Raw genomic sequence first — 15,007 nt, 5'->3', positions numbered from 1 at the left:
AGGATTGAAGATGTTACCAAAATCAAAGGGAGGTAAACCTGGCACTATACACCAGTCAGTTTATGGGGATGTGACTACAGATTTTTTGTTGGTTGGTCTCCCAACGGCTGCCTGTGTAGTCACCTTTGCAGTTGTCTTTACGTATTTTTATCAGCTGCAAAGTAGGTTGAACCTCCATGTGGTTCCCCATGGTAACGGCTTGGTAGAGGAAACCCGATAAACGGATAAGTGGTATTTTGACGGCTTTTACCTGGGTTTTATCGGCTCTGATTTTAGCTTTGATTTTATCTGGGTCAGATTTAACTACAGGGAATAGTTTTAATCTGTTTATTCCGTTGCTATGGTATTACTCTTTCCAAGCCGGTGAATACGATCTAGAAGAAATATGAGATGGCTGGTGACCTACGGTCAATTTTGAGTAAAACCCTTGTTTGAAGAGGGGTGATTATGTCAGACTTTTAAAATTCTGGTTGGGTGGGAAACCGGGAGAATAACCGCCCCGCACGGTTGCTTTTGGCAGCTCCGTGTGCAAAATGCATTAGCCAAGCAAGGAAATGATCATCCGTCTCTATGCAAATGGATGAGACCCTCAGAGTACTCTTGGCACGAGCTCGGGCAGGCACAAGGTAACCAGTTTTGGTGCCAAGTGTGGAGAGAGTCGAGTTGAAAGATCTAGTGAGATGGCCCCTCACAGATCCTGTCGTCTTGACCATCAGACATTTTTTAACTTGAATTTTAAAGGGCCCTTCGATTTTAGTCTAAGTAGAGAACAAGAGAATGAGATTGTACAACCTATGGTTAATACTCCAACTATACAAAATAATTGTAAAATAGATATAATTATTAAATATCCTATAGACAATTTTATATGCCAATTTTGTCAGAATATCTATAATACGACTGGTCAATTTCATGAACATCTGAACCAATGTAAGGGGATAAAATTGGTTTGAGTCAGGTGTGTAAAATGTGATTGGGAAAGTAGTTATCATGCGGTTGCATGTCACTATGTCAAATGTAAGGGTAAGAAAAAAGTTAGTAGGGAAGATAATATTTTCCAACGTGAATCATGTCCACTAAAATTTACTACGTCCATTGGGCTGGGATAGCATGAGAGACACATGCATCCCATGGTAAGAAATGTTAAGAGAATTAAAGGTAGTACTAATGGAAAGTCTAGCAAAGGTAGACAAGGAGTTTGGTCCAGCTCCAAAGTAGAATTGTTAAAGAGATTCGAAAAGGAGTTCAATGATCATAGAAATATTAATAAATTAATCACTGAAAGATTAGATACTAAAACCCCTAAGCAAATATCCGACATGAGAAGATTATTAGTCAAACAAAATAAGCAGGATAATAAAAACGAGGAAACCACTCATAGTGAGGAAGTTATCCTCAATAATGAAAATGAGGAGCAGAGCAGAACCGAGACATATGTGAGAATTGAGAAAGGAATTTTGAATGAAAATAGGAATGTAGGTAATTGTAGGGGAGAGAGAAATACAAATTCTATTAATAAATCCACATTTGAATTAATAAATATTATTGAGGATAGTATAAGTAAAAGCAAACAGGTTTTGGCAAATGATTATACTTAAATTATGGAAGAGATTATAAACCAATCATTTAAAAAGAAAGATAGAAAATAAATGAAAGAGGAAAGGATTAATACAAAAATTAAAAATAAAATTGTCCGACAGGAAGATAGAGCATTTTTAAGTAATGCAAGAAAGAAATACAGTAGCAAAAAAAATCAAATTAAAGAAATGCAAATGATGTATAAATTTAAAAGGCAATATCTTGCTAGATCATTAATGGGGGCTCCAACGAAATGTATTTGTCCGTTGACTAAAGAAGATTTAGAATAATATTTTAGTGGTAAACTTTCAGTTGCAAATGAAAAGTGTAATTTAAGAACTTTTGTGAAATATAAGGGTGGACTAGACAATTCCTTAAGTAATATGTTAATTGGGCCAATAACAGTAGAAGACGTCATTCAGGCCATTAAGGTGACTGATGTTAAATCTGCTGCAGGACCTGATGAGATGTCAGTGAAAGATATAATTAAAATATTCAATAAAGACAATACTTTAATCCCAAGAATTTTTTCAATTTGGCTAAAAACTGGCAATATCCCAGATTCACTGAAAACGAGCAGGGCAGTACTATTCTGAAAACTAATAATGAAGGCGAACTAAAAGATATTGAAAATTGGAGACCAATAACAATAGGCCCTATTTTATTCCTGCTATTTACTAAAATCATTGCTAAACGGTTAAATAAACGTCAAAAAGATTTTCTCACTGGGGTCACAGGCTGTGAGGAGAATATTAAAATCCTCACAAACATTATCTATGGGGCCAAAAAAAGAAAGCAGGAACTAGTGAAAGTGTTCGTGGACCTGGCAAAGGCCTTTGACACAGTGGGTCATAAACTGATTATTAAAGCCTTGAACAGATTATTGCTCCCCCAGAATTCATTAAATTAATAGCAAATTTATATTATGATAATACGATAGTGGAAGGTTCTAATTGTAAGACAAATTTGATAAGTTTAAAAGGAGTCAAACAAGATGACTCTTTATCCCCTATTCTTTTTAACATTGTAATGGACCCTGTCATCACTAAGTTAGAAGAGGGTAAAAGAGGGATTTTTTGAGTCCAGGGGGTGATGATTTTCACTGTGCCTCCCTCGCCTTTGCAGATGATATTGATTTAGTAAGTCAATCTTACGAGGGCATAGAATACAATTTAAAACTAGTACAGCAATTTTGTGAAAGTACGGGGTTGGAGGTTAACATTAGAAAAGACAGAGGGTGGTGGTGGAGGGTTGTTTTTCAGACTGGAGGTCTGTGACCAGTGGAGTGCCACAAGGATCGGTGCTGGCCCTCTACTTTTGTCGTTTACATAAATGATTTGGATGCGAACATAAGAGGTACAGTTAGTAAGTTTGTGGATGACACCAAAATTGTAGGTGTAGTGGACAGCGAAGAGGGTTACCTCAGATTACAACAGGATCTGGACCAGATGGGCTGAGAAGTGGCAGATGGAGTTTAATTCAGGTAAATGTGAGGTGCTGCATTTTGGGAAAGTAAATCTTAGCAGGACTTGTACACTTAATGGTAAGGTCCTAGGGAGCATTGCTGAACAAAGAGACCTTGGAGTGCAGGTTCATAGCTCCTTGAAAGTGGAGTCGCATGTAGATAGGATAGTGAAGGGTTGGATTGAAGGGTCTGTTTCCATGCTGTACATCTCTGTGACTCTAAATAAAATGTTTATCGACAACAATAGGGCCAATTGGAAACTTAATAAAAAGGATATTCAGTATATAGAGCCGGGGAATGTGGAAAAATATTTAGGAGCAAGAATAGATCCCGGGGTTGGAATTAATTTATTACACTGGGAAGATCAATTAGGAGAATGGATCAAGAACTTAGAGTTGGCTATTAGATTACTTACTTACAGTGTGGAAACAGGCCCTTCGACCCAACAAGTCCACACCGACCCGCCAGAGCGCAACCCACCCAGCCCCATTTACCCCCTGTCCCTAACACTACAGGCAATTTAGCATGGTCAATTCACCTAACCTGCACATTTTTGGACTGTGGGAGGAAACCGGAGCACCCGGAGGAAACCCACGCAGACACTGGGAGAATGTGCAACACGCAGTCAGTCACCTGAGGCGGGAATTGAACCCGGGACTCTGGTGCTGTGAGGCAGCAGTACTAACCCACTGTGCTGCCCACTATTAAAACCAGTGCAGAATGTAGAATTATTAAAATTGTATTTTATCCCTAGGATTTATTATTATCTGAAGTATCACAGAATTATTTAAATAAATTAGATTGTTTAATTAAAGGGCCAGTGAAAGAATTGCACCCCCCACAATCGGTTGCAGATGGAATGTTATATGCCCGGAGCTGCGACAGCAGCCTCGGTTTGAATAAGCTATCGATGCTTATTCCGATTGCGGTATTAAGGAAAAATGAATTGCTGTTTACTTCTTCTGACAAAATCCTTCATGCCTCATTTAAATTCGATGGGACTAGTATAACAACGAAGATGAAGGAATTGAGCAAATTGAAAATTTTGCAAGAAATTTGGAATCCATTCTGTAATAGCCAATTAGAAGGAAAAGTGAATGATGGTGAGAATGAGGATATCGAGGGGATTGAAGAGGATTGCAGTAAAAATTATTCGAAATGGAGAAATGTGGAATTGCAAAAATGGATGGCTGTGCCTAGCCAGGGGGCAGGCATTCACTATTTAAAAATGATAAAATCTCTAATAATTGGTTAAATAAGATGCATTATATGAAAACATGAAAAGTAATAAATACGAACAAACTTGTACCCAACTAGATCAGCGTTATCATATGGAAGGCCCTTTAACACCAAGAATTGTAGGGGATGCAACGATGTCATCAAGACAGTCGCGCGCACATCGGGCTGGTGCCTGTATGTGAAAAATATGCACATTAAAAGACACAACAGGATTGCTGAGGAAACTAATTAAATACGTTAAATATGTTAAAACTAAAGGATGGGCCACATATATTGAACCTCATATAAACGATAATACAGTAAAGCTCTGGATCCCAGATATTAGATTTAAGAAAGTATTATTGTTGTGGATGTCACAATTCGGTGGAAAAACAAGAAAATTCGCTAGAGCAAGCTTGGTAGGAGAAGGTGGAGAAATATAAACATTTTAGAGAAAGAAATCATGGATTCTATTAAAGGAACCAATATTTCTTTTTATGGATTTGTCCCGAGGTAAATGGTTCAAAGAACAACGACGTGATGAAAGATCTCTGGATCGAAAAGTGTAAGACATTTGCTCAACAAACCTGGTTATATCCCTGACCCTCAAGTTGCTAAGAATTTCTTTGGATTCATAATGGACTCTTTTTTAGCTTCTCTATTTTGGACATAATTGAATTAATTTTTAAATTGATTGTTGAAGTAATGTTAATTTTAGGTAGAATTTTAACTTAATTTAGAATTTTAAATTTTTTAATAATTTTAGTAATAAAGGATTTTTGTTTTTTAGCTCACAGTAATGGTGGAGGGTAGTTAGGGTGAATAGAATTAAAACTGCACTTGCCAACACAACAGGTGATGAGCTAGGGAGGTAACTAACCTGTCAGTTGAATAATCCTAGCTCAATCCTCACTTAGTCTCTGCTTTACAGTAAATATTCCCATTCCCTTAACATCATCTGGCTGTGGTTAGCTAGATAGGAGTGTCTTTTATGTCGACGAGCGATGAGAAAAAAATCGAAATGGACAGAATCCATTTAGATAGTGAGTGCGATAAAAGTCCTGGACCTCCACCACCACCGAATCCAAGCCACCTGATGCCCGGAGGAAGAATACCTCACCTGCCTGGGGACCCTCCAACATTTCATCAATGTCAGTTTTACCAGTTTCCTCATCTCCCTCCCCCCACCCCCACCTGATCCCAGATCAAACCGTTCAACTCGGCACCACCCTCTTGAACTATCATACCTGTCCATCTTCCATCCAACCTATTGACTCTACCCTCCATTCTGACTTATCACCATCAACCTTCATCTATCTGTCACCTTCCAAGCTATCTTTCCCATAGCCCTAACCGCTCCTATTTATCTCTCAGTCCCCCCATCACCCCCCAACATTCCTGATGAAGGGCTTATGCCTGAAGCGTCGACTCTCCTGCTCCTTGGATGCTGCTTGACTGCTGTGCTTTTCCAGCACCACACGTTTTGTTTCTGATCTCCAGTACATGCAGTCCTCATTTTCTCAAAGTTTAACATTGATGGCCAATTAGTGTTTAGAAACAAGAATGAATAAGTGAGGAGCATCGGTTTTTTGGATTGGAGGAATTGTGGAATTCCAAGGGATGAGGGTTACTGCTATTTTTGTTACAGATTTCTTGGACTTAGCCTTCTGAATAGCAGTAGGACTTCGGAATTTCCAGCTAACAAGTAACTTGGTAGCACTGTAAACAGTGAGGAAAATAGCAATAAACTTCAAGAGAATAATAAACAGGCTAGTGGACTGAGCTGACAAATGCTTGATGAAATTCATTACAGAAAAATAAGTTGCCACTATTTGATAAGAATAATGTGGAGAGAAAATATATGTGAGTTTTAGAGCAGCTGAAAAAAAAGAGTGAGATCAGGAAGTGGTTGCACACAAATTTCTAAAGATGGCAGAGCAGGTTACTAAGTAGTTAATTGGGTATATGGGATCCTGGATTTTAGGAATAGAAACATTGGGCTGAATTGTACATTTGTTTTTGGCTAAGTGTCAGTTGTATTATGTTTCTTGCAGGGCTTTCACCGTAAGATCTGTTGCTGTATCTTACCAAACTTACCTCACTAATTACTTGCCCTGGCCCTATAGTGTGCATCTTATGCAATTCTAGCCACACCTTACTCTGTGCGGTTCCCAGAACAATGTGTCACTCAGCAGATATCCATTGAAAGGTTGACATTTCTCTCACCCACACCATCTATGAAAGGCTGCATGGAGACAAGTATTGGCACTCCAGTCTTGATTTTTACTTGCAATGTAATGACACAGCAGCCACAATATCACAGTGCTCATGATACATGGCAAATATGGCTGACACTCCCTCTCACATAAAATCCTGTTCTCTCAAACTGATTGCTTTTTAACAACCATGTCACATGGTTTATCTGTCCTTAGCTGCATTCCATTTAAACCACACTCTCCTGGTTACTGCTACTCTGTGCCCAATACTTACTGAATATCTGCATCTTGTCATTGTCAAGTCGGGGAACATGACACTCCAACAAGAAATTCAAACATGAGTTTTTATTCACAGTCGGCAATAGCAAACACAAATAAAACAAATAGAGCAAACACAAATTGCTGGGAAGGTTTATATTTGAAATATTGACTTCTCCACCTCCTGATGGTGCCTGGCTTGCTGTGTTCTTCCAGCCCCCTGTTTGTTTGTCTACTTTGGATTCCAGTATCTGCAATTGTTTTGTCTCTGAAAAAGCTCAGCAGGTGTGGCAGTAGTTGTACAGAGAAATCAGAGTTAATGTTTCAGGTCCAGTGACCCTCAAAACTGATGGTAGCTAAGAAACAGAAGATAGGGTGAGGGGAAGGGGTAAGGTATAACTGATAGATGGAGAGAGAACCCAAAGAGAGAGAAGAACAATTGAACAGAGAAAGCTGTGAATAACAATTGGCCTTGGAGAATGAATAACTACAAATGGAGACAATTAGTGGCTAACAATGTGTTGTGTGTAATAGCATAGAATCATAGAGATGTACAGCACATAAACAGACTCTTTGGTCCAATTCGTTAATGCCAACCAGATATCCTAAATTAATCTAGTCCTATTTTTCAACATTTTCCTCATATCCCTCTAAACCTTTCCTATTCATGTACCATCCAGATGTTGTTTAAATATTGTAATTGTACCAGCCTCCATCACTTCCTCTGGCAGCTCATTCCATACTCGCAGCACTCTCTGCGTGAAAAAGTTATTCCTTAGATCCCTTTTAAAACTTTCTCCTCTTACCTTTTTGACTCCCCTACCCAGGTGAAACGATCTTGACTAGGGTGAAAAGATCACCCTATCCATGCCCCTAATGATCTTAAAAACCTCTATAAGATTACCCCTCAGCCTCCGATGCTCCAGGGAAAAAAGCTCCAGCCTATTCAGCCTCTCACTATAAGGTCAAATCCTTCAACCCTGACAACATCCTTGTAGACCATTTCTGAACCCTTCCAAGACTCACAATATCTTTCCTATAGCAGGGATACCAGAATTGAATGCAATATTCAAAAAGTGGCCTAACCAATGCCCCTTACAACATGACTTTTCAACTCCTATACTCAATGTATTGGCCAATAAAAGCAAGCATTCCAAATGCCTTTGTCACTACCCTGTGTACGTGAAACTCCACTTTCAAGAAACTATGATGCATTCCAAGGTATCTTTCATCGGCAACACTCCCTCAGACCCTACCATTAAGTGTATAAGACCTGCCCTGATTTGCCTTACCAAAATGTAGCTCCTCACATTGATCTAAATTAAACTCCATCTGCCATTCCTTGGCCCATCGGCCTGCTTGATCAAGGTCCTATGGTACTCTGAGGTAACCTCCTTGGCTGTCCACTGTAGTACCAATTTTGGTGTCATCTGCCAGGTTACTAACCATACATCCTATGTTCACATCCAAATCATTTATATAAATGACAAATAATGCAAACCATGTGATAATAAGGCCTGGTGTGTGTGAGGGTTGGGATAAGGACATAGGAGAAGTGCCTCAAATCCCAAAATTGTTGAACTCGATATTGAGTCCAGAAGGTTTTACGGTTCCCAAACAGAAAATGAGGTTCTGTTCTTCTAGCTTGCACTGAGCTTCTCTGGAGCACCGCAGCAAGCCTGATACAGGGATCTTGGCTGGGGAACAAAGTGGTGTGTTGAAGTGGCAGGCAACTGGAAGTTCAGGGTCTTTTTTGTGGACAGAATGTAGATGTTCTACGAAGCAGTCACCCAATCTATGCTTTGTTTCCCCAATGTAGAGGAGACCACATTATGAGCAGGGATGCAGTGAAGTACAGATAAAGCATTGCTTCACCTGGAAGGTATGTTTGGGATAAAGTGGGGACTGCAGATGCTGGAATTCAGAGTCGAAAAGTGTGGCGCTGGAAAAGCACAGCAGGTCAGGCAGCGTCTGAGGATCAGTAGAGTCGATGTTTCGGGCACAAGCCCTTCAACAGGAATGTGAGGGGGCCCTTGAATAACAGGGAGAGAGGAAGAAAATGAGCAGGTGTTACATGTTCAAGTCTCTAAAACAAAAGAGATTCCACATACACAATGCAATGCTGGCATCATGACTAATGACTATTTTACATTATTTACATGTATGATGATCTGCAATATCCAGCTCTTGTCTAGTGCCAGTAAGGTCTACTCTGTCATCTGGAGCCTGACACAGCTGAGCTCTGTCATGCACAAGGAGAGCTTCCTCCTCCCAAATGCCCATGTCGTTTTTCTCAGAAAACTGTTCCCAAAGTCCCACTTCCATTGCATTTACTACGTCACCTCATTGCTGCTCCAGTTGTGCAGAACACAACACTCCAGGATGATGCAGCGTACTCTGTCCAAATTATACTGAAGGTACCATCTCCTTAAACCGGTTAAAGCAGCACAACCATATATTCAGGAGGTCTGTTATCTGCTCCACCACCATCCTGGTCACAGCATGTGCACCAACTCTGAAGGTGCTGTAACAGCTGAATAATCAGCATCAATAATGGGGTGCACCCTTTCTCATCACAGACCAACCTCAATTATTCAACTTTTCATTGAATTCAGCACAGTTCATCATAATACTTACATGAGACATGATGAAGTGATGGTCCCCTCGTCCCACAACTTTACAAGTGATGGGAAACTTTTGACACCATTCGTCTCATTTGAAGACATTGCTACTAACTTTTATTTCATTGAGATGCCCATGTTACACATGCAAAAACCAATTTTAAAAATCACACAGCACCAGGTTTTTGTCCAATAGGTTTATTTGGAAGTAATAGCTTTCAGAGCGCTGCTCCTTCATCAGGTGGTTGTGGACCAGGATCATAAAACATAGAATTTATAACAAAAGATCCCAGTGTCATGCAACTGGTACGAAGTATTGGCTTGAGTGGATTTGTGATCCGTAATCCTGCTTTCTTGCATTTCTGCAGATTGGGTGACTGCTTCGTAGAAACTTAATGTCTGTCATTATGCGCGATCTTTTTAGATTACTTACAGTGTGGAAATAGGCCCTTCGGCCCAACAAGTCCACACCAACTGCCGAAGTGCAACCCACCCATTCCCCTACATTTACCCCTTCACCCAACACTACGGGCAAATTAGCATAGCCAATTCACCTAGCCTGCACGTTTTTGGACTGTGGGAGGAAACTGGAGCACCCGGAGAAAACCCACACAGACGTGGGGAGAATGTGTGGAATTTGCACAGTCACCTGAGGCGTGAATTGAACCCGCGTCTCAGGCGCTGTGAAGCAGCAGTGTGCCACCGTGCTGCCCCTTCTTGGAGATTCTCTCCACTTTCAGCCAGCAGTTCGTGGTGTCGATGGTAGCCATGATGAGGAGGTGCCGGTGTTGCACTGGGGTAATATATCGTATCATTACATGACACTGATTTTTTGCTATAAATTCTGTGTCTTATGATCTTACTCCACAGCTACCTGATGAAGGAGCTGCATTCTGAAAGCTAGTACTTTCAAATAAACCTGTTGGACTATAACCTGGTGTTGTGTGATTTTTAATTTTGCCCACCCCAGTCCAACACCAGCCCCTCCACGTCATTGCAAAGACCAATGGCATGGCACAAGTCACTAAAGCACATTAATACTGCATGCATTGCAAATGGGAAAAGAAATTCTTGGATTATAAATTACTTGCAGTTTGCATATTGCTGTTTTAAGTCTTTGCCCCTTCAATAACCCAACATCCAGCAGACGTGGATCCTGTGCTTTCATTCATCAAAGTGACGGTGACTCTGTCCACCCTGGGCATTGTCCCAACCATTTTCTGGTTGCATTTCACATCACAGCTCATGTTGGGTATGCCAGCACAGGCCCTACCTGGTCACCAACCAGTTCCCAATCACCCCGCCTCCACCCCTCACTGCCCTTCTCCCACTCCCACTGCCAGAACGTCCTTCAATCCTTTTACCTCACACCACCTTACAACCTTTTACAACTCACTCCCTCACCTGGAGACCCACCACTTTGGAGATTGCTTCCAACTGTTCTCCCTGCCCTTGAACCCAGACTTTATACCTTAATGATGTCCTCTGCACTCCCCCAGTGGAGGCCACGGTGGTCACTGTCAATAATTCATTCCTCCTACAGACTATGATTTCCTCCAATTCTGTTCTGCCTATCCCCTTGTCCCACCTAAACCCTTAACTCTGCTTTCCCCTCTCCATAAGACCATCAGACATGGGAGCATATACAGACCTTTCAGCCCATTAAGTCTGCTTGGTCATTCAATTAGATCATTGCTGATCTGCCCACAGCCTCGACTACTCGTTGCTTTTGGTAGTGATTTCCCAGTTTTCCCTAAGCCCCTCCCTTGAATCTTCCTCAATGCATGGACCCTCGGGACTGTATTTACCTTAGACCTCTGGCAGACTTCGATGAAGAACCCATAAACATGACCGCCCAGACCCCTGGCCATTATGTTTGCAGCTTCCTGATTGACAAGATGCGATTGTCTTGACTACTTGTGATGGTCTTGTAGAACTGACTGTTGCCCACTCCTCAGAATGTAAACAGATTTATTCCATGACTGTGGCCAGCACAAGCAGGAATGTGCCTGTGACTGACAGTACCGGGAGACCCCAATTGAAATTCTAACCCCACACCCGCCACTTAACTGGCAGTTACATTGGAATCCAAGTTGCCATGAAACCTTGTTGCATCGATTGCTGTATGTTAATCATTGCCCCTGTCTGAATTTCAGCTCACTAGATGCCCAATAATCATGTCCTGGTAGTTTCAAATCATGTGCAAATGTCGCCACCTTGTGGGTATCTTTAAATTGACCCAATTATTTTTCAGCCGTCTCACCTTCTTGTAAAATACACTTTATATATTTATTACACAATGAAATGTTATCTGTTTTTATTGAAAACTTCCAATGTCTTTGGTTTCCTATTTTTTTATTTGGTATATTATTAAAGTTGGAATTTCAAGTTTCAATTTTCAAAGCATAACATTCACACTTTTATTAATAAAAAGCAACAAAAGATCTGTTAATGTTAAAATTCTGAAATGCAAACAAAAGACATTGGAAAGATTCACCAAGCCAGACATTATCTGCATTGACAAGTTAGAAATTTGGGTATGAAATGTTGAAAGAGATTCAATGACCTCAACAGAAGGTGAGTAGAGTCCTGCATTCAAGCGCAAACACCTTCAGTCTTCTCCTGCATGTGTGTACCAGAGGGTACAGTGTTGGTGCCTTGCCATTTGTGCTATATATATAGTAAATGTGGGAAGTATAATTCGGAAATTTATAGACAACACAAAAATTAGGTGTGTAGTTGATAGTGAAGAGGATGCATGTTGGCTGCAGAATTATATCAATGCATGGTTGAGTGGACAGGAAAGTGGCAAGGTGGGAACTTAACCTGGAAAAATGAAAAGTTATGTATTTGGGGAATGCACAAATAATTAGGACAGTATTGAGAAGGTATTGAGGAATTGAGAGACGCTAGAGTGCACATTCACGGATCCCTGAAGGGAGCAGGACAGGTGATATTATGGTAACAATGTTATCCTTCATTGAGTGAGATAATAAATACAGAATCAAGGATGTAAAGCTGGAATTATACTGGACACTGGTTAGGCCACAGCTGGGATTTGTGCACAGGTCTAGTCAGCACATTCAGGAAGGGCATAATTGTCCACCTGACAAAGGGGCTGCACTCCAAAAGCTTGTCATTTCAAATAAACCTGTTGGACTATACCGTGTTGTTGTGGGACTTCTGACTTTGTCCATCCCTGTCCAATACTCTGTTATGGACTAGGCCAGACCCCTCAAAACCTCTTTAAGCAGGTAGCCCAGACCGTAACTTTGCTATTTGTTTAGCTAGGTGTAAAGTTGATATTCCCAGTGCAAACTAGCTGGGTCGACTCCAAGTTTTAAACAAACAAAATTTATTTGCAAACTTACGGAATGAGACACAAAGAACAGAAAATAGAACACCCGATAACTTACCCTATCCAAACCCAAATTAATGATGTTGTTCCGAAAACACAGACATCCCTTAGCATAAACAGTAAAACATGGCACAGGCTTACAGTTTGCAAGGAGAGAGAGAAGTCCAGCAGCTCGTTTCACACATCCCCTGCTGTAACCGAACCAAAAAACCTCAGCTGTCTGGACTGGCCACTCTCCTTTCATTACATAAGAGATTTCTAAAACATGAAAACCTTTGGCCTAGGGTATCATCTGATTAGGGGTGAACAAACAGGGCCTCAATAAACCATTCATTTCTGCACCAACTTAGCTGTTTCAGAGCCTGAGCTGTTTTACGACCTCTCTGTAGAAAATCAAGGACACAGTAACTTTGAGGAGAAGGATCAGCTTTGTGACAACTGGTACCTCCACATGATGGCGTTCCCGAGAGAGAACAGGGAGCTTTACAAGAAGGATGTCAAGACTGAAAATTGCAGGTATGAGAGAGAACGAGAGGGATTATGAGGAAAACTGTTTTCATCCAGAGGATGGTGGGTGTCTGGAATACATTGCCCATGTATTTGGGTGAAAACTCTCAATTTACATAGAAACATCAAAAATAGGATCAGGAAGAAGTCATTCAACTCCTTGAGCCTGCTCTGTAATTCAATGATTGTGGCTGATCATCCAACCCTGTTCCTATTTACTTCCCATACCCTTTGAACCCTTTTGCCCTAAAAACTATACAGATAACTTCTTTTAAAAACATTCAATGTTTTGCCCTCGACCACTTTGTGTGGCAGAGAATTCCACAGGTTTATCATTCTCTAACCTGTATCCTTAGAGTGTGACTTCCAGGTTCTGGACTCCCTTATCGTCAGGAACATCTTTTTTCCCACAACCAAACTACCCATAGTATTTTTAATCTAATAACTGTCACCCATGTTTTCCAATTTATTTATTTGCATGCAAAGCCTATTAAGAGCAATGCAGACAACCAAAGGTGAGGGAGAGAGGAGGCATCTAAATCAAAATGGATTTGGAAGGGGATGTTTAAACATTACAACTTGTCTGCAAAGTCTCTTCATCTGAGTCCAATCTGTGGGAGATTTGACCAGCCAGAGCAAAAAAAATCCAAGGAATCTCTCAACCTAAGTGGTCTCTTCAGTTATAAAGTGAATCTGGCAAATATGGCATGGTCATTTGGGAGATGCATTTTTTCATAGAATTTCTACAATGTGGAAAAAGGCCATTTGGCCCATTGAGTCCACCTGACACTCCAAACAGAATCCCAGCCAGATCTGTGAACAGCGTATTTTGAAATCCCACATACAGTAAATTACAACATAGAACAGGACAGCACAGTACAGGCTCTTCGGCCCATGATGTTGTGCTAAGCATTTATCTTTATCTAAAATCAACCTAACTTACACACCTGAAGAAGGGCTCATGCCCGAAATGTCGATTCTCCTGCTCCTTGGATGCTGCCTGACCTGCTGCGCTTTTCCAGCAACACATTTTCAGCTCTGATCTCCAGCATCTGCAGTCCTCACTTTCCCCCCTAACCTACACACCTCTCAATTTACTGTCCCCTATGTGCTGGACCAGCAGTCGCTTAAATGTCTCTGACTCTACCACTGCCGTTGGCAGTGTATTCCATGCAGCCACACTCTCTGCATAAAAAACCTACCTCTGACATCTCATCTAAACATTCCTCCAATCATCTTAAAATTATGACCCTTTGTGACAGCCATTTCTGTCTTGGAGAAAAATCTCTGGCTATCTACACTGTCTATGCCTCTCATTACTTTGTACACCTCTATCAAGTCACCTTTCTTCCTTCTTTACTCCAGTGTGAAATGCCCTAGCTCACTCAACCTCTCTACATAAGGATGCCCTCCAATCTAGACAGCATAGTGGTAAATCTCCTCTGCACCCTCTCTAAAGCATCTACATCCTTCCTGTAATGAGGCGACGAGAACTGGAAACAATATTCCAAGTGTGGTCTGACCAGGTTTTATAGAGCTGCAGCAAGACCTTGCGGCTCTTAAACTCAATCCCCCTGTTAATGAAAGCCAAAACACCATATGCCTTCTTAACAATCCTATCAACGTAGGTGGGAACTTTGATGCATCTATGTACGTGGACTCCAAGATCCCGCTGTTCCTCCACACTACGAAGAATCCTATCTTTAACCCTGCATTCAGCATTCGAGTTTGACCTTCCAAAATTAAACACTTCACATTTATCCAGGTTGAACTCCATCTACGACTT

General features: G+C 41.0%; 1 long non-coding RNA gene across 1 annotated transcript in view; it reads left to right on the top strand.

The window, feature by feature from the left end:
* Positions 1–13,102: 13,102 nt before the first annotated feature.
* The window catches only part of LOC140476333 (uncharacterized), an 18,022-nt gene continuing 16,117 nt past the window's right edge, over positions 13,103–15,007 (top strand). The window contains exon 1 of the long non-coding RNA XR_011960448.1: positions 13,103–13,230. This is a non-coding gene — a long non-coding RNA (uncharacterized lncRNA). The remainder of the gene's footprint in view (positions 13,231–15,007) is intronic.

The sequence above is a fragment of the Chiloscyllium punctatum genome, chromosome 4, assembly GCF_047496795.1.
Source record: "Chiloscyllium punctatum isolate Juve2018m chromosome 4, sChiPun1.3, whole genome shotgun sequence".
NCBI classification, from domain to species: domain Eukaryota; kingdom Metazoa; phylum Chordata; class Chondrichthyes; order Orectolobiformes; family Hemiscylliidae; genus Chiloscyllium; species Chiloscyllium punctatum.
The sequence above is the reverse complement of the archived record's forward strand: the minus strand, read 5'-3'. Positions and strand labels throughout refer to the sequence as shown.